The sequence below is a fragment of the Mesoplodon mirus genome, assembly GCF_964341445.2.
Source record: "Mesoplodon mirus genome assembly, chromosome: 5".
NCBI classification, from domain to species: Eukaryota; Metazoa; Chordata; class Mammalia; order Artiodactyla; family Ziphiidae; genus Mesoplodon; species Mesoplodon mirus.
In genome coordinates this window covers 12,828,121-12,852,379 of record NC_138980.1, presented here as the reverse complement: position 1 = coordinate 12,852,379, position 24,259 = coordinate 12,828,121, and the positions used below count along the sequence as shown (strand labels likewise).

General features: G+C 45.7%; 1 protein-coding gene across 1 annotated transcript in view; it reads left to right on the top strand.

Moving 5' to 3' along the window:
* The window catches only part of SLIT3 (slit guidance ligand 3), a 616,238-nt gene that overhangs the window by 251,882 nt on the left and 340,097 nt on the right, over nt 1–24,259 (top strand). The window lies entirely within an intron of this gene.

The window sequence follows — 24,259 nt, the reverse complement described above, 5'->3', positions numbered from 1 at the left end:
TTTGCTTCTGCCACCACAAGCAGGTGTAACTGTCAGGGTGCAGGGATATATTCCAACCAGAAAAGCACCTAGACACGACATAGCCCTTCACCATTTGTGAACATGGCCCTGACTAATGAGAAACCCGTGCTTTGCTCTCTGCTCCCGGACGAAGGTCGCCCACCTTACTACTGAGTGAAATCTCTGCACGTCAATCAGCCGCATTCATTCTGACATCTAGACTCCTGTGTAATTAAGACCTCAGGTCTGGTGCTTGGTTTATCAGTGTGTGTCAATTCTCATTTACATAAGACTTCGGTTTTTCCCACGTCTCTGCACAGACGCCGCCAAAAAAAAAAAAATACTATTAACAATGAAAGTGCTGAGGATAGAGTTACACAGCCCATCGTGTCTCTAATCCCCGCTTAACATTTCCCTTAAAAAGAACATTGCCCTATTCGGGGAGTTAAACGCTGTGCCTTTAGATGTTCATTATAGAGGGAAAGGGGAAGTAGCTTTTCCACGGCTTTATTTTGAGCCTGAGAAACATCCGATTTCATGCCCCTTATTCAACAGTGAAGCAGACTCTGCTACGTAATGGAAGGGAGCTTTCTTCATCTCTCTTTTGGAAAACAACAGGTTCCTCTCACCTCCCTGTGGTTGTATGCTAAAAACCGGGGCTGGACTCAAAGGTCCTGTAGGTGTGCTAATCTAGTCTTGTTTATTCAGACTGAAGGCTGTTGGGTGTAACCGGATCCTACAAAAGAGCAAAGTGACTTCTGGGGCTGCTGGAAGCCATCCTCCCCTCCCTCCGGAGCTTTCTCCCGGGCGAGGAGCGGTGGGGACCCAATACTTTGGATACTTTGGGTGTCTCTTTTTCTTCCAACATTAACGGCTAAGGGGCAGAAGCATTTATTTTTGCAGCTCAGACGAGAAAAGCCATGTCCAAGAGAAGTTAGGGGACTTTCACAAGACCACACATGTAGTTGGTTATATGACTCGAGAAATAACGCAGTCTCTACAGATCTTCATTTTCGCATCGAAAAAATGTGCTCATCTGTAAAGTTAGGGATGGGGAAAGAAGTCTAATAAAAAGGCACAGAGAAAAGAGAACCTGGAGTTTATATAAGCGCTAAAGTATGTGCTTTAAGTAGGAAGCCAAGAAAGGATGGAAACTTGTGGTTGCTTTCAAGGAGCCTCCCATTCCAGCTCTACCACTTAACTACGTGTGACCTTGGGCAAGTTACTACACCTTTCTGGACCTCAGATGCCTCATCTCAGAAATAGATCATTACAGTGCCCCCTTTACAGCGTTGCTATGAAGGTTAAAAGAAATAATTCTTATAAAGCACTTAGAAGAGTAACTGACATAAAGTTAGCCCTCAATTAATGTTGCCTATGTATTATTAGTAATAATACCACTGCTGTTATTATTTATCCAGATGGCTATCCCCTTCTGAATAAGACTGACTCCACTACTGCCAAGTTCTCCCCGTATGGTCTCTCCTCAATGTCTATCCAATCCTAGGAGGCCTAGGCAGTCCTGGAAAGCATCCAAGAATCTAGGTCAATGGTTCTCAACCTGGGTTCATGTAACAATCATCCTGGGGAACTCTGAGGCTTGAATCCCATGCCTGGAGATGTTGATTTAATTAATCTGTAGTCCGGCTGGGCATCAAAAAATTTTAAAGTTCTCCATGTGATTTTAATGTTAAGAACCACTAGGCTAGTGGAAGACCTCGTTAATTTTGATATTGAAAAAGCTTCCTGAAATACAAATAGTATAAACTGTTGTTTCCTAAGTATAGCATTTACTGGAGGTATTACATGAGATCCTGTTAGACAGTTTAGATTAGTTATATGTTAACATATACAACTCTTTTAGTGCATATTAGGATATTAGGAAAAAGTATATTAGGAAAAAAAGTATATTAGGAAAAGCATATTAGGAAAAAGTATAACTAGCATTATCAACCCTGTGATTTCACAGGTAATACTCTTTAGGTTAAAACTTCTTTTAAACACAAAGTAGAGAGGAATGTATATCAATTCAAATTAAATATCAAGTTAATATTTACACATTGATGGTAAAAAATGTGACTTTGCTATGTAAATGACTAAAGTATGGGAAATGTATGAAACAAATGTGATTAAAATTATAATTCTGAGTCAATGTGATACTTCGAAAGAATAAAATTATTTTACTCAGTAATTGTACAATTTTCAGCATTTGAAAAATAGATTTATGAAATACGGTGAAACTTCTAACTAATCTAAGAACAGAAAGTTCTTAATTTCTAGTAATTTACTTTCAGGACACAGTCCAAGATAAAAATGTTATTCCATATTTACTAAGAACTATAATTATAATGACTTTGTATATATTGACATGGTTAATGATAATGACATCCTGCGTTTTAACTAATGCTTTGCCGTTTACAAAGCACTTGCACTTACATTACTTAATTGGGTTTCTTAATAACTTGCTGAGGTTGGATTATTAGCCCCTTGTCACAGATGGGGAAAATGAGGCCCCGAGGGAGTGGTTAAATGGCCTGTCCCACAGTTCCACAGCTAAGTCGTGGTGGTGCAGGTTTGGAATCTCATCATCTCCACCCAGGGTAGAACTTTTACTTTTTTAACTACTATCGCTCTTCTAAGTCTAGTCAGTCCATGCTGCCTGGTCTCTCTTCCACATTAAATTATAAAATCCCTTAAGGGTACTTCTGACTGTGTGACGGTGGATTTCCTTTCTGATAACTTGCTCTGCACTCAAGAGCATTCCGTGTTACTTCCAGGACCAGAAATCAGGCCAGTTTGGTCACATATAAAGGAAAAGCACTTTATAATAACCTTCTCCCAGGTCTCTTCACTTCTACTCTTGACCAACCCCAATTTTTTTTCTTCTCCGGGCAGTAGCCAAAATCATCCGTGAAAACATGTTGACCCATCATGACACTCCGTACTTAAATGCCTGCAATGGCTGATGCTTTGCTTTGCATCAATTCCAAACCCCACTCCCCCGACCCCCATCTCCCATCTCCTGCCGCTCTGGTCCTGCTCACAGGGTGCCAGCCAGCCTCGTCTTCTCTTGATTCCTCAAACAGGCCACACGCTGTCCCTTCATGTCTAGACGACCGTGTTCCACACCACAGCAATGTCCTCCCTCTCCCTCTCTACTCTGCCGAAAACCTAGCTTCAGCGTTATCTCAAGGAGTGGAATTTCTTAACTCCTAATGGATGAGATCCCCTCGTCCCTCTCTCCTGCAGCAGACAGATCTTTCCTTCACAGCTCTTATTATGACTTGGAATTATTTATTGGTGTGAAGCTACATGAGGGCAGAGGTGGAATCATCCCATATTCTTCTACTATTCTAGTCTCAGCATAGAAGTTATTGCATAGTAGCTGCTCGATAAATGTTGTTGAATTAACAAGCAGAATATGAAAAGACACAGGGGTAGCTTACCCTTCCTGAGGACAGGGTGAGTTTTTACTGCCTACACTGAGAGCAAGCCAGGGGTATGAAGTGCTTGCAAGAACTTCAAGGCTGATCAGGACCACCTGCCACTGTATCATCCTGAAGCTACTGTCTACACCTGACAACTACTATACTGGATACTCTAGGCAGGAAATGAGAAACTGCCAGTGGTTTCCAAGCTACCGTTTAAGGGAGCAAACATTGTCAGTTAAACTGCGAGTACAATACCCAAAGCCCTGCTGGTCCCACCTCTCCATAGTTCCCCCAGAAGTTCCTGAGGCAGCGTATAGGAATGCTAGGGCTCTCAGGAACACAATTTTAAAACTACAAATCTTGTAGATAAATACAACACCAGAAGTTGGGAATCAGTATTCTATTCCCAAGGATGCCACTTTCTACTTCTGAGCCAGTAAGTTGCTTTTATTGGCCAAACTTCATTTTCCTTTCCATTAAAATAGGTGTAATATTCCTCATCCTACTTAATTCATTGGACTGTTTTATAGACAGAAGAAGATAAAATGGCAACATTTTGAATAGGTAGAAGCACTTTATGTTATTATTTGAGCCCAAGTTACACAGATATGATATCTTCTCCTTAAGGGCTTTTAAATGAAGGAAGATGCCCTGATTTTCATAGCTAGAAAGACATTCCAAAGACAAACACAGTGAAAGAACAAATGCATTATTCATTAGCTTTATGGATTTAGGTGGGTGGTCAGAAAGAGATACTGTTCTATAGCAGGAAGATCTTCCTCTACAGATCAGGAGACCCGCAGTTTGAACCTACCTTGTCATCCAGTTACTAGCTGTGGGAGTTGGATAGGTCATGTAACCCTTGGAAACCTCAGTGGCCCCCCCATCTGTAAATTGCAGGGAGTGGGCGTGGGTGGGGAAGTGGAGAATGATAATGACATTATGGTAGTTTGGAGGATCAAATGAAACAGCCACTAAGAAAGGCCTTTGGAAACTGCCAAGTGCCTTAGCAAAGGCATTAATATTATCCAGGCACTTGCCTAATTTAGCAAGGGGCAGTCAAGGAGTTGTCAGGGAGGGCTGCCCAAAATAGCAAGGAACTATCAAGGCTGACTTGAATAATGGAGGGGACAGGGCAGGTCTAGGAGAGGGCTTACTTCCAAGGGGCTGGCAGGACCCATCCACGACAGTGGGTTGTTCCTCCCTTTCCAGGAGCTGAAGTGGCTTCCAAAAGCTCTGGATTACAAGGTTTAGGACACTGTCCAGGTGGGCAGAACGTGTTAAAAGGATCCCAAGTACACTCAAGGATGTTTGTTTTTTATTAGAAGATAAGGATTAACTGGATTAATGGAGGCTCATGGCTGGAGAATGTGCAGACGCTAATTGCCCCTCAATTACAGTGGATTCCATTGGAATTGTGTATTTTCCTCCAAAAGCCTAACAACGGCCCCTCCTTCCTTGCCTCCCTCCCTCCCTCCCATACAAATGTTAAATGAACGTGTCATTGTAACTGAGATGAAAGGCCTTGAAATTGATTTTCCACTCTCCTCCAAGATCTCTTGTTTGCAAAACACAAGAGAAACTAGGTTACTAAGCTAGTTCCAATTTATCTCATACCAAGAAAAAAAGTAAAGTATTCCAGGGACTCAGATTTCTGGAAGGCTTTTTTGCAAGCCCTCTTTCCTTGCTCGGTTTCTCTATCTAACGACTGAAACTACTGGTTCTCAAAGTTGAATGTGCTTCAGAATCACTGGAGACCCTGTGCAAACACATCCCTGGGTCCCACCCTGCACCGCTGATTCACTAGGTCTAAGGAGAGTCCCCCAAGCTTGCATTTCTGACAAGTTTCCCGGTAACACTGATGGTGGTAGGGCTTCTGAGACACACTTTGAGAACCACAGAACTAGGGAAATATTAAAGTATTTTAAAGAATCTGGTCAAAGAAAAGAGAACAATGCAAATCTCAAAGTGCTAGGGCTGAGTCTCCCTGGAAGAGGAGGTGCAATCACTCAGAAGTGAAAAATTATTTCCTACACCAAATATGCATCTGTTCTCTTGGATTTTATAAAGCTTATGGATGGATGATGGATGAATGTGCTTCGCTGTGGCACAGGAAATGCAAAAGAGTCAGGCACTGGGGCAGGCTCCTTCTGGTGGCCCTGACCCATTCCTTCTTCTGTCTGCTTTGCACACCTTCCTCTTCCGGTGATAACTAGTCAAGTCGTCTTTTGGCAACTCCACAGACATCACACCACCAGACCCCTGACCACTCCCTCTGCCTTGAGGCCATCACTATGTATCCCAATCCTATTCCACATGTATGTACACATCACTCCTTTTGTGCAAGGCTGGATAAGACCTGGGCGACTTTTGCTAATGTTTCCAGAACTTTGCAAAACGCTGCACAGTGAGTCCTCAGATTTGGGATTTGAGCTCTGGCCTTGCATCTGGATTACCACGTGACCATGGAGAAATCACTTTAAACCCCTGGGCAGGATTTTATTCATCAGTTAAAGGAGGGGGTTAGTCTAGTGAGATTAGTGGCTCTTCCTCTTTAGGGAAGAGCCCCTGGCATGTAGGACCCTGAGTTAAGAATGGATCCTATTCTAGGTGATATTTCAAGTTCCTTGAGCTCTGAGGTCCCAGGATTCTACAATATTTTTTTCTAAGTCCCAAGAACCGAACGTTGGGGAAAAGGCCCATGGTGTATTCTAGGCTTTTATGCATCAGAGGTGGTCCCCAAACTTAGAATTTAAAGGAGATGTGGTGTCCAGACTCAGGAGAGCAAGCCACTTCTGCCCTTTGTGTCTGTCGGAAAAATGAATGCTTTCTTATCATCGTTTCTAGCAAGAGGCGGCCTACTTTCAAGGCAAGGGGAAGTAGCCCATCTCAGCTTGGGCAGGTCAGTAATGTGACGAGATAAAGGGCAGTTTCTTAATGAAAACCACTCTGCCTCCTGCCAGCAAAGGAGTTTTCTTAGTGCATTTCAAGTCGGCTAACACCTCTTCCCAGATCAATGGCTTTTCATAAATGCACCAGGAGATCTTTGAACCGCTAATGCTTCAGGGGCTGTTTAGGTTTGGAGTCAAACTGTTTAATATAACTCTCCTCCAAGTCTGGCTCTATTGAAAGGTCTCAGGAAACAAGGCGGAGGGATGTATAAAAAGCAGAACCGACATGGCCAACTGACATCCCCCCCCCACCTCGGCCTCTTGTTTATACAAGCAAATTGGACCAGGCTGATTACTTTCAGAGGGGAAAGGAGGAATGAAATGACATATGGGTCAGGGGGGAGAGTTGAGTGAAAAGGAATCAGATTCAAGGTACCTTTTGATTGGAGTGGCACAAATCATTTGCTTAGGAGGGGAGGACGCCACTGATCGGCTTCATCAACAGATTAAGGCACCAACAGATTCAGTGCTATAAGAAAAACTGCATCGTGCCAGGAAGTGTGGGCCAGACTTCCCACGTTCCTGGGAAAATGAGCGCCGTTTAATTGAAACACTTGTTTAAACACTAAAAGCTAAAAGAAGGATGTTTTTCAGAAGGCAGATGAGTGGGCCCATCCGAAAGATGTTATAGCAAAGGGCAGTGTTTCTTCTACCCAAAGCTGCTCCCACAGTAGCTTTCCCATGGAGCTCTTGGTAAAAATGATCATGAAGTCATAATGATAGTCGGCCTTCCCTGAATGTCCCTCCTGCAGGTACGGTCTTATGTCTTTACTTCGTCTAAACCTCACAGCTGCCCTCTGAAGTGGAGCCTCTACTATTATTAACCCCATTTTCGGTTGGGGTAATTGGACCTCAAGGCAGATCAGCAACTTGACCCGTGTCACATCCACTCGGATGGGGACCTTCTAACCACCAAACTATGTCTGTCTCCCAAGTGAATATGATCCACCATCATCTAATGTTGAATTCACTCATCCACAGCGGATGGACTCTGGTGGCCCCTGATACTTGCTTGTCTCTACAAAGATGCAGCAAACATTCCCGCACTTACAACTTGGTGCTTCTTTCAGTCCCCTTCTTGGCCCTGCTTTTTGAAAACTTCACACTTGCTTGGATTACAGTTCTCCTAGAAATGGCAAAGCATATATGTTATCTGTTTCAGGATGCCTCCAAGACTTACAGGATTTGGTTTTTAGTATAAAAATTAGGCTGCGCATTGCTCTTAGAATAGAAGGAAGTCACAAGTGCCCATTCCTGGATCTGTCCATCAGGATATTCTAGACTCCTCCCCCGTGGGCACTCTCTCCCTGAAATCACCACAACATGGGTCTTGGAGCCATTTCTGTAAATGTTCCATCTATGAAATTGATGTGGACAGCCAATAAACCTGGGGTCAAAGGTTAATGAATGCCACCAAGAGCACGGGGAGAGGAGGCAGGCTGGGGATTTGGAAGTTGGGGGCATGAACCACTCCCCTTTGAAGTTCACGGGCTCGAGTGCATCCTGGGGAATCACAGGTGGCTGTAGCTATGCTGGGACCAGGAGGGTGTAAAGGTGGAACCGGGGGAAAGTTAGGGGTGGTAGTGAATTAATACAAAGTGCAGGCCCCAGGAGCCCTATTTATTATTTTTCATCAGTCAAATGAAGGCAATTTTTAGATTTAGATTTTTTTTTTGATGAGCTGTCACCATGGTGATGGAATTGGAAATTCTTTTTCTGACAACATTGCTGTTAAACCATTTGTTGAATTATTTGCATACCATGACTCTGCGAGTCCCCTAGAGCTGTGTGCTTCCCTCTCTATGAAGAAGAGCGTTGATCTCACCATCTCTTGGATTCTTTTACCGTAGAGAGGTAGGTCCAGGTTTCCTGTATGCCTGGTCTGTACCCAGTATGGAACGAGGCTCCTGGATTCCCCACAATCCCTCCCGCAAAAGGAACTCATAAGAAAACAAGACCAAAAAAAAAAAAAAGAAAGAAGAGTGAAGCATGTACCATCTGTTCCAAGGATATGGTTTCGAGTCTATCTGCTTCCTGTCTAGACCCACCTTGTTTGGTCTCTTGCCCATCACATCTACAGAATCCACCCCAGGGCAGAGATGTTGGAGGAGACATGCAGTAAGTGTGACCTTCTGGAATGAGCCGGGGACTCAGGAGTCCAGGTTGCTGTTTCCATAACTGGGCTGGAGCCAATTCTTAATTCACCCCTTTCCTTCCTTGAGTGATCATTTAAGATTCCAGATGGAGTCAAGTGAATTTTTAAAAAATTCCCTCTGTTAACTCTCCACCTGATTCCAGAACCGTATCCAGAGAAGTCCCTTCTAAATCTCCTCCTCTGATTGTAGCCCAGCAGAAGAGACTGGATTGCATTCTGAAACTTCCAGCACTTTGCCCTGACTCACAATTCCCTTCACATCTGTTCTTTTAAAAAGTACCAGCCTCACGAGCTTCCCTGGTGGCGCAGTGGTTGAGAGTCCGCCTGCTGATGCAGGGGACACGGGTTCGAGCCCTGGTCCAGGAAGATCCCACATGCCGCGGAGCAGCTGGGCCCGTGAGCCATGGCCGCTGAGCCTGCGCGTCCAGAGCCTGTGCTCCGTAACGGGAGAGGCCACAACAGTGAGAGGCCCGCGTACCAAAGGAAAAAAAAAAGTACCAGCCTCAGTAATGAAGAACAGAACAGTGTCCTGATGAGAAGTAATTAAATTTCACAAATTGTCTTCTAATTTGGTGAGATTTGACAGTGTTTGGAGATGTCAGGAATCCCCGTGTTGCCCTCTAATCCTGTGGCCAGGTGAGGATGCCGTACACTTAGGTAGGAGTTGCTTGAGGCTGAAACCTGTGCTTTGGGTTTAGGTCTTTTCTTTGTCTCTGTTTTGTCTCTTTCCCCGCATTACTCTGCTACTCTTTAAAGACAAGCAGGGGGTGGTTTATTCTGGGCTGTTACCAGTTTGCTTCTGGAGGATGTGGTGCATGTGACAGCTTGGGCAAGGCATGGAGCCCAGGCTGTTTGTGTCACACTCCGATCCCACCGACAGACACTGCTGCTCGCCTCCCCGTCCAAATCTGATGACACGTATGTTCGCCCAAGTGTGTGCTGTTGCTCTGGAAACTGAAGCAGCAACATGATCTAGAGTAGGATCATGGCCTACTCAGCCTGAGAAGTCTCACAGCCGTTCTGGCAACTTCCGGCAGGAAAAGTGCATCTGCTCCCCCTGCCCAGTGAGGGGTTTTGGACTGATAGCTTTCTCTCCCCAGTGGAAAAGTTTGCCTCTTGAAATTAGAGCATGCGTGTCTGTCCACATCTCACACTGGGGGCAGTGTAGTTAATTGGAAGAGTACTCAAATTCTGGAATCTCAACCGAATCCCAGCCCTGATGCTTACTAGACAAGGTACACAGACAGCACTCTGTAAACACAGGCTGTTACCATATCCCCCTTGAATGCCCCTCCACTTCCTCGGGGCGGACTGGCCATCCCGGCGTCTCCCGGTTCTGCCTTCACACCCAGTGCCTTGCTCAGAGCTTACCAGCTGGGTGACTGTTCATGTTATCATCTTTCTGGTCCTCCTGTTGGGTATTCATAAAAGGAGAGTTATTATGCCTACCTCAAAGCTGGGTTTTGAGGATAAATAAAATAGCAGGCATGAGGTCCACAGCTCAAGACGTACCTAACGTGACCTGCTGGCGGAATCAAATCCCCCAACTTTAGGATATAAATGTTTCCACGGGGAGAGAAAACAATTTTTTCCCTTTCCCTGGATTCAGTCCTTCACCCCTTTCTGAAGATGCACCTGCCCGTATGATACTTGCTCCCATCTTGTCTGAAGAGATGGGTAAAGCACAGGTAGAAAACCCAACTTCTGACCCCATCTATTCACATACACACCCAGCCAAACATAAGCGCTGTGGGCACCTTTCAGGCAAGGCCTTCAGTGTGATGGGGCGAGCCCAAAGGTTTAGGGTAAAGGAGAAGGGAAGGTGAGGATTACTGGAGACAATAGTGAGAGCTGGTAGGTGGAGGTGGGGAGAACAGAGGACAGATGGTAGAAATAGGAGAGGAATGAGAAGGGTCGGAGGGAGAGGGAGAGAGAGAGGGAGAGGGAGGGAGGGAGAGGGAGAGAGAGAGAGAGAGAGGGAGAGAGAGAGAGAGGGAGAGAGAGAGAGATCAAGATCTCCCAGTGAGCTTAGACTAGGCTCTAAGTTTTGGGGGAAAGTTTATTGTAGCCTCTTCTCAATGCCAACCCCCTGGAACTCAGAGGTCTAGAGCTGTCTTTAAAGCAGATGATAAGGGCCTTTGAACATCTTTAGCCTTATAAGCATTCTTCTTTAAATGAAAATTCCATGCCCCCCATTTTTAAAATAGGGTCCTAAAAGAACACAACCCATTTTTTAAAAACAAACCATCTTTCACAGTAACGGAGGAAACGAAACCCCAGGCACATCCATGGGGAGGTGCTCACTGTCTGGACACCAGCACAAGGGCCTCACAGAAGCGCTCACACCAGGTCCTGGCTCTCAGGGCCTCCTTCAGCGTGTTTGCATGATACATAGCTCTCTGCATCTGGACGCTTGTGCAAGTCCTCACCAAAAAAGGGACATCCAGAGTGGTAAAAATGTGGCAATCAATAACTTGGTTAAGAAATTATTCAGGAACATGCAGAGGGAGAGCGTGCTTGGATAACGGAAGTTAGAGCTTCAATTTCCTTAGGCACCTTCGTACATGCAGAGAACGTCATTTTAGAGTGGGTATCTCTAGAAGTGCAGACAAAACAGCGCTTTTACTGAGAAGGTGACACACTTTTGCTTACTACCTGTTCACCATTTGCTCATTTCCTTGCGGAACATAGCAGGGCTTTAAGCTTGGATGGGGTGTGTCCTCTCTTGGTGCGTTTCTGTGTTTAAGCTTAGAGCACACACTCTGTTGTTTACTTGGTGTCATGGGTCTCGCTTCCTTCAGGAGGGGTGTCTGGACACATGCTGGAGAATTCTGTCATCTCTACACCCAGCATTTCATCTAAAACAGTGAGGGGCCTGAAACCACTTCCTGCATCTGCCTGTTACTCCAAATCCCATTATATCCAATAGGATGCTTTCAGGTTCGGGAAACAGAGATCACTGACTCACTAATTTCTCAACCTTGCATTGTTTCCTGGGGCGCAAAAGGCAAACATAAATACATAGTAGGTATAAACTCAGTCTGCAAACATCAGTATATATATACCAATTTCTTACTCATGTTCATGTCCCACATTCCACAGAAACTAAATCTCAGGTGCTCTGGGCCCCTGTGACCCCTTGCCCAGGGCTGTGTCCAAGTTCCAGGGTGTTTAATTGGTGCCCAGCACAAGAGAGGAGGTGATGGGCGTCTAGTTCGTGGAACTGAAGTCTCTCCACCTTGCATCCAATGAGACAACCCCTTCCCACTCCATTTGCTTCTTCCATGTAATTCTCCAGGACACAGGAATTTATTCTACTTCCCTGCTACTCAGAGACTCTGGGAAACTCTTTTTTTTTTTTTTTTTTTTTGCGGTACGTGGGCTTCTCACTGTCGTGGCCTCTCCCCTTGCGGAGCACAGGCTCCGGACACGCAGGCTCAGCAGCCATGGCTCACGGGCCCAGCTGCTCCGCGGCATGTGGGATCTTCCCGGACCGGGGCACAAACCCGTGTCCCCTGCATCGTCAGGTGGACTCTCAACCACTGTGCCACCAGGGAAGCCCTCTGGGAAACTCTTGAAGGATGTCCTTCAAGCGAGGCTGCTCATGCCACCATGAATCTATTACTCATCTAGTGCTCCTGCATAGGGCAGATCCAAAGGAATTCCGAGAGGCCTTGCCACCTCCCATGGCTCCACCTGGTCGAGGGGTGGGTGTCTGCTCAGACCTCAGCTTCTGTCATCCCCTTCAACCCACCCATTTCCAGTCGTGGTACTTGGAATAGAGAGGACAAGAAAGGGGTCTCTCACCAGGTGCTTGTCTGTGTCTCGACTCCCTTCAGCATCCGTTTACTATTTTCCCCAGCTGGAGAAATGTTTGGAAAATGGAGGTGACTAATTCTGAGTAACCAAGTATACCCTGAGTACACATAGGGTTTAGATCGGCACTGTCCAAAAGAACTTCCTGTGATGGTACAAACGTTCATTTTGGAAGCCACAGCTACATGTGACTGATGTGACCAATGAAATGAATATTGAATTTAATTGACTTAAATTCAAGTAGCCACCTATGGCTAGTGGTCACCGTACTGGACAGCACAGGTCTGGATTTTTCAAACTTATGAAAGAATTCATGTCTTTGTTCTCTATGTTGTGGGATCTTTCATCCCTAAGGCAAGGGTGGAAGAAGTCCTGTCTACTTCTGTACAAGAAGTTATTCACGTCTTGGAGGGTGCAGCATGGAATACATCAGTTATCACTTCAAAACACTATCCCACCATCAGTAAATAAAAAGTTGTGTTATACTGGTTGATCAGTGGGCAGTCTAGAATCTGCCCATTGCCCATCCCTTAAACAGTGCAGAAGACAGTGAGGGTCCTCTGAAGGATAACAGGCTTCTTGCCACTTGCTTCAGAAACCACTGAGCTAGTTACATCGAAAATCCAGTCTGGTTCTGACATTCTAAGATGCAGACATATAAATGAGGGAGTCATGGCTTGGAAGGGGTGGGGACTTACCTGAAGCTACACAGCTCATTTTTACAGGAAAGGTCTGAGAGCCGGGTCTGCCACACCGTATTCAAAACTCTTTTTCCTATACTTCATATCTTTCTATAGGATTCTAACCTTGAGGCCAGACTGTTCCATCTCCCCTGGAAATAATTATTTCCTGGAGGGAGGGGCATGTCTCCTCTGGCACTGTCTGTGGTAGGGCATCTACCAGTCATCAGTGGGGAGGGTCAGCTAGCTCATCATGCTGGCGTCGTAGGATGGGAGTAGACACCTTGGACAAAACTGGTTCCCATAGCCACTCCCCTCTCTGCCTCTCCTCCATCCTTCTCTTTCTCTTGTACACAGGGATCAGTCCTCCACTTCCCATCCATGCTTTTGGAGAAGCTAAGGGCATTCTGAATAAGGAAAACACCTCACTCGTTAACTCTCTCCAACTTTTAGACTCGGGGAGGAGGCTCTGAGTTTAAGTTAGACTGGGCTGCTGCTACAGATGAATTTAATATAATGCATAATGACTCAAACTGATTGAGGTTTATTCCTTTGTCGTATACAGCTCAAAATGGCTTTTTCTGATGAGCGAGTGGCTTGCCTCCAGGTGATGACTAAGAGACCCAAACTCCCTCATGAGGCTCTGCCACATTTAGCAGGAGGCATCCTAGGTTCAAGTCTAGGTTTGTCTGCAGCGTGGAGGATCAATTCCAGGAGATTTTAGAGGCCAGGCCAGGCTCAGAGTTTCCTCTCACATCTCCTTACCAAAACTCAGTCACATGACCATGCCTAGCTGCAAGGGAGGCCAGGAAATGTAGTCAAGATGTGTGTCCAAGAAGACAAAGAAATGTGTTGAACAGCTGCCACTCTTCTAAACCAGCATTTGGCAAACCTTTGCTACAAAAGTAAATATTTTAGGCTTTACAGGCCATACTGTCTCTGATGCAAATATTCACCTCTGCCACTGCAATATACAAGTAGCTGTAAACAGTATGTAAACAAAATGGCATGACTGTGTTCCAATAAAACTTTATTACAAAAACAGGCAGTGGGCCAGCCAACCTCTGTTCTAGACCAGGGAAAACACTTGTTCCCAAGTAAAACACAGAACAGGAACATCTTAAACTATTCTCAAAGAACTGGAAAAAAGCATGTGTGTTTTCTCTGAGTGCTGGAGACGGCACAAGAAAATGGATTAAGATGATATAAAAGGAATGGGATGACTTATTTAATCTTTTTATAAAAGAGAAATGTTTTCAGGTATGCTTTGAAGGAACAGAGTGATAGCTATGAAGAGGAAGTTTCTTAAAAATGTAGATTTCAGGATTCCACCCTCAGTATCTTTGGGGTGGGTCCAAGGAATCTGCATTGTCAACATGCTTCCCCAGCTGGTTTTAAGCAAGTGGTTGGTGATCACAATTTGCTAAATACCACTAAGCCATTTGTTTTTCTGACTCTCATGGGTATAACCAGCTATGAGCCTTCAGAGTATGTAGAAAATAAGATGCAAGGTACACACGAATCCACTGATCTAGGTAAGCTCAAGTTTTCTTTTTCCTTCAAGGAAGTTATCAGAATGAAAGATAATGGGAGTGATCTGATAGGTCTTTCTAAATTTTTTTAAGTGTGTTAACTTGGGACTGTTTTTAGTAATGAATTGTGTTTCGCACAATTGGATAAGGAGCAAGGAGCAGAGAGTCAGGCCTTCCAACCAGACCATGACTGACTGGCAGGCCATCTGGCTTCCTCTGGGCATCCCATCACTTGCTTCCCTCCTACGAAAAATGGTAGCCCCCAGATCTGAGAGGGGATGGTGTTGGTGCTGGGGAGAGAGATTCACAGTTGTGGGGAATGAGGTGACACAGCTGGACAATGCTGGTTCCTAATGCCCTGTCATTTCTCTTCCCCTCCCCATGATGTAGCTCAAAATTCTGTGCATCCATTATCCCTGGCCACCAGCTTCCCCTCCTGTCACCCAGCAGCCCAAAGTGTGGAGAGGCAAATTGGCTTGGGAGAGTCAGGCATGGCTAGGTGTCAATGCCGGGTGCTGCTGGGCACCCCAAGAGGGAGAGGTAAAGATGCACCCTGAGAGAGTCACCTGGCAAGTGCCCAGGGAAGGGAGTCCCATATGCCAGCCCGCATGTTCATGTTCCAAAGTGGAAGTAGAAGGAAAAAGAAACCTGTCTTCCAGCCCCCTGCTTTCCCCCAGAATTAGCCTATTGCCTACCGTCCGAATGGGTGAGGATGTTTTCTATTCCCTTAGCAAGAGGACTGCAAAGCATTGAAGAGTGAAGAGCAAATCAATACATGTGTTTCTGCAGTTCACCACCCAACTCGGAGATAAAAGGGGGAAAAAATAAATTACTCAAAGGTTTCTCTCTCTAGGAGAGGATGGCAGTCCTATACTCAGATCTGATATCTGGACATCGGGATTTGCCCTGAAATTTCTCCTGATCTCTCCTAGATGAGGCCTGGCAGCCCCCTCTCCGCTGTCTGTCAGCAGACAAGAGTGGCCAAAACCGAACCCTGTGCCTCAGCTCAGCAGCTTGGCAGTGCCCAGGGCTCAAGGTGGCGCTCTAGCAGAAGAGCAACCCCCTTCCCTGGAGAAGGCAGCTTTATTTTTATTTTAGTACACCCCATTTTCCTTTTTCTTTGATCCTCAGTGGGTCCAGATTACTTCTCTGACTTCTCCTCATAGAAGCAAGTAAACGGAAATAAAACTTTGGAGCTGCTTAAAGGCACTAAGCCATTCCTTAGGTTTTTCTCTTCTTTTCTTTTCTTTTTCTTATAGACAAAATTCCTTTAGGACTTCCTCGTAGGCCCGATTATCCATGCCAATATGCCACCCTTCCTAGAGTTCGTGCTGCAGCGCACACCTTTGAGGTCAACCACTTCTACAGGAATTTGGCCCCGTGGATGTACAGAGGCTCTTGAGAAGCACTCAGCTGACTGCGGAAGGTGTGCAATGCGGCCTGTCCTTTCCAGCCCTGCTGCAAACAAGGGCTACCATGAGTGTTATGTATATTCCCCAAGCTGCCAAGGTGGTTGCTTTCCTTCCCTTCAAAGCTTCCTTTGGTGAGAGCCTCCAGCGTTCCCAGGTCTGTGCCTTTCCAGCCTTACTCCATGCCGTTGATCTTCTTGGCTTTTCCACCTTTTCTGTGTTGGGGACCCCCTGTGCCTGATGTGAGCTGAATCATTAGAAAAGAGCAGAAAGGAATGTACCAGAAGAGTTCAGATGGGGGCTGGGCAAGGAGGAATCACAGACGATGCAGGAAGCGGCCTGATCCACCACAAAGTAAAGACCGTAGGCATCTCTAACTCGAATTAAGACCTGACTGTATATGCCACAAATACGCACAACCTTTCCAGGGCAGAATCATTTGAAGTGCACATCCACGGTGATGTTTAAAGGTAGATTGCAGGACAAGCCACACAGAAGGTGCCAAGTTCACTGGAACATATAAAGCAGTTGCCATCGAGCAAAACTGAGTTTAGCAGTGATAGTTTACATCACAAGGGACAACAAGAGTATGGTGACAGACGGAGCTGGTTCAACCTCGGACAGGTCACTTATGCTGTCAAGGCATATTTGGGAAAAGGATGCTAATATCAATAAATATAACGTTTATGGAGCATTTACTAAGTTCCTAACATTGCATTAAGTGCTTTATGTAACTTTTAATTGAAAAATCACACCAGTTCTGTGAGGTGTATACTGTTACTTGCACCATTTCACAGATGAAAAGCTTGAGGTACAGAGAAGGATAGACTCTGAGTGACTATTAACCCGCTCTTAACACCGTGCTAACATCCGTCTCCTGTTTTATGAGGACTGAATAAGATGTGTTTGAGGAGCTTATTAGCACAATTCACAGCAGACAGTACTCAGTAAATGATAATCACATGTATTATATATGTTTAAATAAATGGATTCGTCCCAAATGAGGTAATTTATAGAAACAGATGTGCTTAGTGAAGAATAATATTAATTATGTTTGGCTAAACTCCCACATTACTGTGCCCACTGCTAGGAAAACTTTCTGGATCCATAAAATTCACTCCTCCTATAATCAGTATGATACCTTAGTTGCTGGCATTTCACCCATTAGCTCCGTCTTGATTTCTGCAGCAGAAATGTTGCATTTCTGTGTGCACTTGTTTCTGTATTAGATCAAACTTCTTGGTGCAGTGGCTGTATTTATTGCGCTGCACCCCCAGGACTCAATCAGGAGGCCCTTGCTTGCTGACGAGCTGGTTTTTCTTATTCGTTGCTCAACGGGAGACTTGGGGATTTGTTTTAGAGCCTCAGAACTCAATAGTTGAATCACAGTCTTGGGATATCAGCTACTCTAAACCTTGTCAATACAATTGCTGATTTTCTGGCTTCCATGGTTGGCTGTTTGGGGGCCACTGGCCCTTGTGAGGCAGATGAAAGGGACTTGGCCAAGACAGAAGAAAGAAGGAAAGCAGAAGATGAGATGGGAAAAGCAAAGGAAAGGGAAAGAAAAAAGTGTAGAAAGAGTAATGTTTGTCATCGAAGTGTGGATTTTTTTTTAATTTTTATTTTATATTGGAGCATAGTTGATTAACAATGTTATGTTAGTTTCAGGTGTACAGCGAAGTGATTCAGTTATACATATACATGTATCTATTCTTTTTCAAGTTCTTTTCCCATTTAGGTTATTATTGAATATTGAGCAGAGTTCCCAGTGCTATACAATAGGTCCTTGTTGGTTATCTAGAAGTATAAATTTTTTATTTTTTTAATGATTTTTTTTGGCCGTGCCATGCGGCGTGCGGGATCTCAGTTCCCTGCCCAGGGATTGAACCCATGCCTCCTGCGTTAGGGAGTGCAGAGTCTTAACCACTGGACCGCCAAGGAAGTCCCTAGAAGTGTAGAATTTTTAAACTGGAAGATTCTTAGAGAGTATCTATCCAGTATCTTAATTTCATCAATAACCTTGGAAAGTTCCAGAGATGTTTTTGTAACAGAGTTACACAGCTAGGGATTATGTATCATTTTCGGACAATCGCAGCAGTAACTTTGCTTCTGCCTGTCTATGAGTGGGGCAGCATGCATATTACCAAACTCTGGCTTTTGGAACCCCATTGCTAACTGGCTCCTAGAACTCAGAAATCCAGAGTCCCTTCACAGAGGTCCATGCAGCATTAAACACACACCTGTAGGAGCTCTCCTGCTGATTCAGGGTCACCAGAAACATGCCCTGAACCTGCCCTTGCAGGAGCATTCTGTCCTGAACATAAGCACGGCTACCTTGGAGGGGGTGGGCAGCAACAGTTACCATGACAAAGGTATGGGGCTAGGGGTGGGTAGAGCTGCTCATGTTTTGGTCTTTCATAACATAGAGGAAATCCACGCTGGGCCAAATACAGCAACTTGTCGAGGGTGTTGCTTTGTTTTCGTTCTTACTGGTTTGCAGCTTATTTGTGAACGGATGTGTAGCCCTCATCAACGGCCAGGTTTTGCTTTGGGCCCGCCTGTAAGTTTTGCTCTGCCGTTGCAGCCTCTGAGGTTGCTTGTTAATCCTCCAGCAAACACAGCTCCCCCTTCTCTGCCCAACTGATCTTCCTCCCCCGTAGCCCTGTGTATGGAGATCACCGTTTCCCAGCCCAGAGGAGCAGAGGCCAGCAGTTGTGTCCATGGGAGGGAAGCTAGCTGGACTTAAGTCTAGGCCTGTCCTTTAGTATCTGCCTTACGCTTCAGTTGGAGGACAGCCCTGACTTTTCCTGTTCTCTCTCCTCTCCCCCATCTCACCATCCTCTCCACCCCCCTCAGGGGAGAGGTTTCTTGGCTTGCATCAGATTTATACTGGCTTTCCACTCCATGTACTTAGGTATCCGCACCACTGTCCATTTTGTTTCAGAAAATTCACTAGATATAGCGAGAGAGAGAAAACACGCATAACGTATAGTGGCGGGTGATACTTCAGCTAAGATGATCTTGAATGGCTCAGTCCTTGTGTGTGATGTCATAAAGAGTGTGGTCAGTCCAAGAGCGTGTCATAAAGCTTTGGGACATCAAGAGTAAAAGAACGTAACTGTCCTTACTTCCTTCCCAGAGCATTCTCTATACCCCAAGCCCCATTGGCAGGCAGGCATTTTTGTGTGGCATTGGATAAATCTTTTACTCTTTTCCTTCATCTACTGAATGCAAAAACCAGCACATGCCGGGCTTGTAGCATGAACAAGACAGGCAGAGTTTCTCTTCTGATGGAGCTGACAGTCTAGGGGCAGCAAGCAAAAGCAAAAAAGCAAATAGAGAAATGAGATGTTTTGAGGTAAGAGGCATGAGAAAATAGGAAAGGAAAATGTGCAGGAGAGATAAGAGGTGTGTGACTATATTTGGAGGTCTGGAAGGAGCTTCAGGCAGAGACCTGAATAAGCAGGAGCCAGCCTTCCTCAAAAACTATTTGTCCACCAAGGAGCTGCCTCTGGCTCCGGCTGCCCTGGGCTGCCTATTTAGCCCAGGCTTAATTCCAAGTGAGTCTTCCCCTCAGAACGGGTGGAGGTGAGAGGTCAAGCAGCTGCTGAAAGTGGAGTAACCCAATCTCGGGGACGAGTCAGCCCTTAATAAGCGTCCAGGTAGTCCTTTGAAAGATGAAACCTGTGGCCACGTCTCCTAGAGCCAGGAGATCAAGTTTCAGTTTTAATCACGAAACCAAAGAGATGCCCCTGCCTGTATCCCATCTTGCTAAATTTCAGCTTCTCCAGGAAGAGGGTTTCCTGTCTCAGCTCCTGGGGGCCCCAGTGTGCTTACCTCTTGCAGATACTGGCTGCCCCGGATGATGCTGAATGAGGAAGCTGAGTTGGGTGGGCTTATGAAATGGTAGGATGGAAACAGAGGCCCTAGGTGTTGTGTGCGAGCCGGTGATGAAAATCGTGTGGGTGGTGAGGACCGGTTGCCGGGACCGTGAGAGTTCAGATCTGTGGGCTGCAGCTCAGATTATGGCATCACAGAAGGATGAGACCACTTTTGAGTCCAGAAGCATGAATACCTTTTTCCCTCTGCTTAGTTCCCACGCACCTGGCAAAATTTCTGTTAAACACAAGGTGAAGCAATGTGACGGGAAGATAGACGGTGCTCACGAAATACCCCTGTTCAGAGTTCCCATTTTTGGCACTTGCTGTGTGCTAGACACTGGGTTGTGCAGTTGACATGCATCATTTGGTCTTACCCTCTTAACATGTTATACAGTAAGTCATAGTACTATTCCCATTTTATGGATGCAGAGAGTGAGACTCAAAGAGGTTAAGGACCATGCCCAAGGTCATCCAGAGAGTTGGTAATGGCCAGGATGTATCCCGGGTCTGACTTAAGAGTCCGTACTCTTCACAGTGTCGCTTCACGGCCTCTTTGTACAGGCGCCAGACCTGCCAGAGTAGGACAAATGGGAAGAGGTGACCTGTGTTCCTAAAGGCATTTTCTGAAGTGATTTCTAAAGATGTTTGATATGGGCAACTTTCCAGAATTAGCTCAGTTGCTAGCCGTTTAATGGATGAATAAGTGGGATCGGGGGTGGAGGTGGGAAGTGGGGCGAGGGAGAGACATGGGTGGAGAATGATTTCCAAGACTGGGTCTTTTCTTTATTTGACTCTAGTAAATTTTAACAAGGCCCCTAATGAAATCCCAGTGCTTAGCAGAGCCTCCACGTTTACAAGTCACTGGCCCGAAGTGGAGGAAGGGAACTTGAGACCCTGGCGCTGAGTTCAGTCCTGAGCCAGGCTGGTGAGAAGGAGCTCTGTGTAGGACACACCTACCCAGATATAGCAACAGGGTCCTGACATGGACACATCACTGGCCCCAGCTCCTTAGACGACATAACCCCAGGTCAGGGGCTGCCAGTCAATGAGACCCTTGAAAGAAATACTCAGATGCAGTTATCACAGGTCTGCTGAGCTTTGCATCATTTTGCTTTGGAAACATTACAAAACAGACGTTTGTAAGGAGTGTTTTGGTGATCATCAAATCCTTTTCTCATTTCCCAGTCTAGAAGATGCCCTTTCTCACACAGCAAAAATGGCTTCCACCCACAATGAAGAGTTACTGCTTTTTGCATTAACTATTTAGTGGGGATGATAAATAATATTTATAACATATCAAAGTACAAAGAATAAAAAATGACAATAAAACTGGTTCCTATCTTCCAACACTTTAAAAAAATAAAAAGAAAGAAAGAAAAAATTTCCCCTGTCCTTGAAGTCCCCTCTGTAGAGTGAAAAATGAAATGTTTATCCAAGTGGGTGGTGAAGGCTTCCCCAGAATCCTATTCTTTATTTCCTACAACATACTAACTAAAAAAAAAAAGCACCAGCTTGTGAAATGGCAAAAACAGCTGCAGTCCATTTGCTGATAACAGCACCAGGTAACTTTTCAAGTCTGGTTGTATTTTTTCCCTTCCCTTTGGCCTGCTGTCCATAAGTAAAGATTTTAGGATGTGTAGAAACCTGAGCTCTGACAGAGGGGTCCCTCCCCCTGGCAGTGACTGTCTTGAGTATGCTGGACAGTGCATGCCTCAGCCTCATCTCCTCTGGGGTCTCCAAGGCATCCCCCAAAGTCTGGTCCCTTTCTTTGCATAGCTCTGTTTTCCCTAAATCCCCATCCACACCATCCTTGCTGAGCTGCCGTGGAGTCAGGCTATCTTTTTGGTAGGTGGGTATCCCCTGGTCTGGGAGATAAGAACCAAAGGGTTAACAGATGGACCTATCATGAGTCTCATCATCCTGGAACCCATAGACAGTGGAGACTTGACCGTGGTCACCTTAACGAGTAAAGTCATTTCCTAGTTCTGGTTCTTTTGCCAGCCAGAGAGGGGTCATCTGGAATCAGGCATCCCTGAAACTCCAGGCTTCACGAAAGCTTGTGAGAGGCATTTGGGAACTGAATTCAGTGGTGTTATCTCTGCAGTGCCAGAGTTGGGGCCAGGCTGGGACTCTGTGGCTGGCTCTGGAGCAGAGAAGCCTGGGAGCTGGGGCAGGATTTACTTACAGCTTTGGTCCACATGGACTTAGCATCTTCAGCAGGCTCTGCTTCCCTAAGCCCCCTGTCTTTTTCTGAAAATAATAAGACCCGCATTTCTCATCTCACCAGGTTATTGGGAGAATCAAACGATACAGTAAATGTGAAGGAGCTTCATAAACTGTAAAGCACTCCAAAAATAAAAGGTACTGTGTTCGAACAGGTGTGATTCTCAGTCCACAAACTCAGTGCTGCAAACCCTGGTATGAATTTTCATCCACATCGTTTTTGGCCCCTTAATTGCAACGTCCAACCCAAGCTAGGGTTGCCAGGATTAGCAAATAAAAATATAGGATCCCCCCCCCCCACTCCGCCCAGTACAGGGCCTCCCGTACGGTGTCTGGCAAGCTTACCACTATCCCTACAGGCCACCAGGAAACCATGGTAGGAATTGTTTGGGATCCACCCTCTCTAGGGACTTGTACAGCATCAAGGTAAGGCAGAAACCAAGCCAGTTACCTTTGGGACGCGTCTTATTCCCTCCTTGGGGCCAGCAGCTCTCTGTGGTCGCATGGGCAATGTGAGAATTTTTTTTTTTCTTTTTTTTACAGGATCACCTTTGGTCCTGTGTTAACCTAGACGTACCACACAGCCATTGCTTGTTGGGGTCTTCCTAGGCAGGAATCCTGAGGCGAACTCCTCTTTGCCTGGGCACCCCACAATCCTAACCTCAGTGTCACAGTCTCTCTTCTCTTTCACCTCACTCTCCTACTCACCCTACCTTGCCCCCAGCCCGGGGATGTTTCTTTCTATTCTGGGTGAAAGCCCCTCTCGACCTTGGCTTTCTCCAGTTCGCGTTGTTTCTTCCTCCAAATCCTCTTTTGCCTTCTCCTCTGTAAACCCTACTGGATCAACCCTGAGCCTCAGCTTTTGGAATATCGAAGTCAGGGAGTCTTGCAGTCAACCTCTCCTTTCTCTCTGGAATGTACGGTTTCTAAGGGAATGAAGACAAGGCTGATTGGCTACTTGCTTGAGGGGAGAAGAGAGGAAAGGAGATAACGGATGAAAAATTAAATACAAATGAACCATTCAAAATATATTCCAGCCATAATTAAAATGGTGTGCATTTAACACGTATTTAATTACACCCTATAGCACGGCATTTCTTTGCTGGTCTTTTCCTGCCCTCCATTTAGCATTTGGGGAAGGGTAGACACCATGCTTTTTCACGTCTGCTATCTGACCTGAAGTAAGTGCTCAGTGAATGTTTGTTGAACTTGTTTTGGTGGCTTATAGCTGCTTAGTGTGATCTGGGGTGTGGCATCAGATGCAGGGCTATCCCCATCTGGATCCTAGGCACCTTTCTGGAATTTTGGCTGCCCTGTGGGTTACTGTTGGCTCGTGCTTCATTGGCATGGGCTGAGTGGGCTGAAGGAGCCAGGCACAGCAAAGTGACATGGAAAGGAGCTGGTGGATACCCAGAATGCACCTCTTTGGCAAGGAGAGAGGAAAGTGTTTGCAAACAGACTCCCTGTGTGACATTCGGCATCATTTCCAACGAATTATATCTTTCCGAGAGCTTGCAGAGTTTGTCAGCTGACTTAACCAAATTATGATCACCCAGAGACACAGCTACATGGGGTCTGGAAAGTGAATTAGCAGGCTGAGGGGCTCCGGAGTTAATGGGGAGTACATGCCGTGGAATGCAAGTTTCAAGGGGAGGAAGACTGTTCTGTTTTGACACCTTTGGAGGATCTTTCGCACTTGCTTTGTGTTCCAAGGCAATCCCCCTCTCTCCTCATTCACCTTTCCTGGTTTCTTCTAAAAAGAGCAGTAAAGTTTGTATTGAAATGTTACCTGGGGTGCAGAAAGGTCGAGCTGCCTTTGGTCAAATCCTGGCTCAACCACTTAACCAGTATTGTGAACGCAAACAAGTTAGCTCACCTCGGAACTTCAGCTTCCTCGTTAGTGAAATGCAAATAATAACAGCACGTATGTAAGTTCACCGCGACGTGGTGCAAGGGTCACGGGAGAAAACGTGTGGACGTACTAGCTGCAGCACCTGGTTTATGGTAAGGGTGTGGTGAACGTTTGCTGTTATTGTGTTTGGGGTCATCCATCTGTGAGGCAAAGGAAGGGCAGGAAGATTTCCCAATTTAAAAGGGGATGATGAGACCTAAAGAGACCAAGTAGCTGGTCCAGACTTACAAGGGAAGTCAGTAGCTGAGCTGGGAGCCCTTCCTCAGTGA